A 2764-nucleotide genomic window follows, 5' to 3' on the forward strand; every position below is an offset into this window, starting at 1 on the left:
ACCGCAGAATGTAGGTTGCTAATAACAACTGCTGGGTGTTCGTGCATGCGAAGCGCGCGTGTGGAAGGGAACACTAGGACTAATTTTTAAGCCCAAATCAAACTTCGGTCATGTCTTCTTCTATTTTTTTCCACCCTTCAGTGTGTTAGCTGCTTTATCTTTCCGTTCTCGATTTTTTCATCTCATTTCTCAGCCATAAAAAGTTTTTCACTCTCTTTCATCACTTCTCGAGATGCTCCGAAGAAGAATCGTTTGTTATCTCGATCTCTTTCATCTCATTTATGTTCTACTGAAATCCAACTAGGTAATAGGTTATAGTAGTTACAGTTTTTTGTTTTTTGTTTTTTGCTCTTTGTTCTGTGTATGGTTGCTAATGAATTTCATTTTTTCTTTGTATTATATCGATATGCAGTTGGAAGGATCGATCTGAGAGTTTCAGTCATCTGAGATATTTGGAAGCATCAATTTTTCTTTTGTTCGAATTTTTGAGTTAAGTTTTTCTGTTGTTTGAATTAAGTTTGAATTTTCGAATCTGAATTAGAAAATTTGGAGTTTTCAAATTTGGCTTTCTGAACTGATCACGATGAGTTCTATTTGGAATTAGTGGTAAAATTGATATTGGATTTTCTGGAATTGATGGGGTTCGAATTGATGAGACAGGTGAAGATTGTGGTGGTGTTTTATTGGGTATTGGCTATAATTGAGGAATTTAGGGTTCTTGAATGAGGATCTGAAAAATTAGGGGTTTAATTGCAGATTTTTCTCATAAATATCAGTAAAATAAAACTTAGTTTTTCTTAATCAATGGTTCATGTTTATAAATCTAACACATTGGTTTTATATTTATCATCTACAAAGCAGAGATGGTTTCAAGTAGGCTTGTTCATTTCTTAAATCTACTGGGAATACTCATACCAGAGGTGAAATACTAACCCCTCTTTTCTATTTTTAATTCGGCTAATTTTTACTATCTTTTTGAGTTTGATGAATTTCAAAGGGATACAAAATCCTTTGAATTGTTGTTGGTATTGGACATACCCCTATGGTTCCCAAGGCCTTTAAGTTGTTCTTGGTGTTGGTTCTAGTGGTGAAAAAGCCAACAAAAGCCAAGGGGCAATTTGGTTCTGGATGCCATAGTATTTTTGTTGTTGCTGGTCATGATGGTTGTTGGCGGTGGTGGCTGGTTTTAGTGGTAATGATAAACCCAGGGGAAATTGCCATAACACCCAACTAGGTGGCGGTGGGTAGTGACTTATTGCTTCTATCAATCTTATTGCTCTCGTTGTTGATGTAGTGTGTATATAGATAGTTGAAGTATTGGAAATCGTACTATGTGACCCTGCCTCTCACATGCTGTTAGGCTTCACGTTTATTCATTTATTTGATGACTTTCTTATTCAACAAAATAATCCACTGACTTTGAGCTGCGGTTTGGGTGCAGAGTAGCCGAAGCAAGGTACTTGCAACAGATGCTTGTGTATAAACATGCTAAATTGCAGTTAGTGCATCTGAGGCAGGAAAGATTGCACATAATCTTCTTCACTTATTTGTGTTTTTTGTTTCCAGTAGAGGCTTTTGTCTTACCAATTACTTCTGGTTTTATTATGCAGAAAAAATTTCAGTCATTGCATTCTGCTATCAAGGAAACTCAAATTCCGTCTAAATCTTTCTCTAATCCCAGCAAACGAGATGCAGGAGGTGTTGCGCGTGACGAGAGTCGTAAACCATATTTTTTAGATGATCAGAACAGGAAAACTAGGGTAATTTGGCTCTCAATGTGTGAATGTGTTGTGTAGTTCTCATTTTCCCAGGTACGCTGGGGTATCTCCAATGTGGCTGATTGATTGCATTTCCAGGATGACCATGATGAAGTGACTGCTAAGAAGTAAGAGCTTGGGGCTTTAGATAAACAAGTAAAGGACTTAACTCAGTCACTCATTTCCTCCTGTAAGATCACAATGCAACCGAGCTCCAATGATGTAGTTGAATTGGTGAATGATTATTTAAAGAGAAAAACAGCTAGCAGATTTGTTTGCCAGGACTTACAGGTACATACTAATCCATTATTACTGATATGATTTTCACCACAATGTTAAACCAACTTATTTAACTTGGTGCATTTATTTTTATGGCTTTACCTTCAGCTCTGGGAAGTGGTTGGTTTTGAGAGAAAGACTTCTCAGTATGACCTTCTGCTCAACTACCGTGATTTCCTCCATCAAAGGTTGTTGTCTTTTTTCCTATCTATGACTAATTATTTTAAATAATAAATTATCTTGATATATATATATTGAACCCTTTTTTCGTAGCTGGCAGGTTTAGCATAGATGTTGGTCCATCATCAAGTACAGTAGCAACAATCATATTGATTGACGTGAATATGACCCTTAGTGTGAATTATTAATGCGATGCTTCATCTTTTTGTATAGTTTCAGGAATATAAACGCTTGTGTTGCCTTTACGTTTGTATCCAACGCTTGTGTTGCCTTTACGAATATAAGCGCTTGTGTTATTTTTTTTAGAGACCTTCCATTTTTTGTAATTATTATTTTTTATTTCTTTTCTTTTGCACTTTATTTGGACTTTGGACTTGGACAATTTTTTTTTAAACCCTAAGGAAGGGTACATTAAATATAAAACTGTTTGCAGGGAAGGACGAAGATTACAATATCGTCTCGGCTCCTCGGGTTCGCACATGATATAGGAGTCGTGGCCCGAGTCGACTTCAGCGGTTCTGCGCCCGTCTGGTACGGGAGGTAAGCTT

At 36.7% G+C, this 2764-nt stretch overlaps 1 long non-coding RNA gene across 1 annotated transcript; it reads left to right on the plus strand.

Moving 5' to 3' along the window:
* Window positions 1–208: 208 nt before the first annotated feature.
* LOC113361200 lies at window positions 209–2532 on the plus strand. Its single transcript, XR_003365005.1, has 8 exons — window positions 209–304; window positions 413–489; window positions 862–920; window positions 1442–1456; window positions 1611–1760; window positions 1857–2048; window positions 2155–2224; window positions 2317–2532. It is a non-coding gene; the product is annotated as an uncharacterized LOC113361200 (long non-coding RNA).
* Window positions 2533–2764: the final 232 nt, after the last annotated feature.

Source organism: Papaver somniferum, chromosome 3 (assembly GCF_003573695.1).
Source record: "Papaver somniferum cultivar HN1 chromosome 3, ASM357369v1, whole genome shotgun sequence".
In the NCBI taxonomy this organism is placed as follows: Eukaryota; Viridiplantae; Streptophyta; class Magnoliopsida; order Ranunculales; family Papaveraceae; genus Papaver; species Papaver somniferum.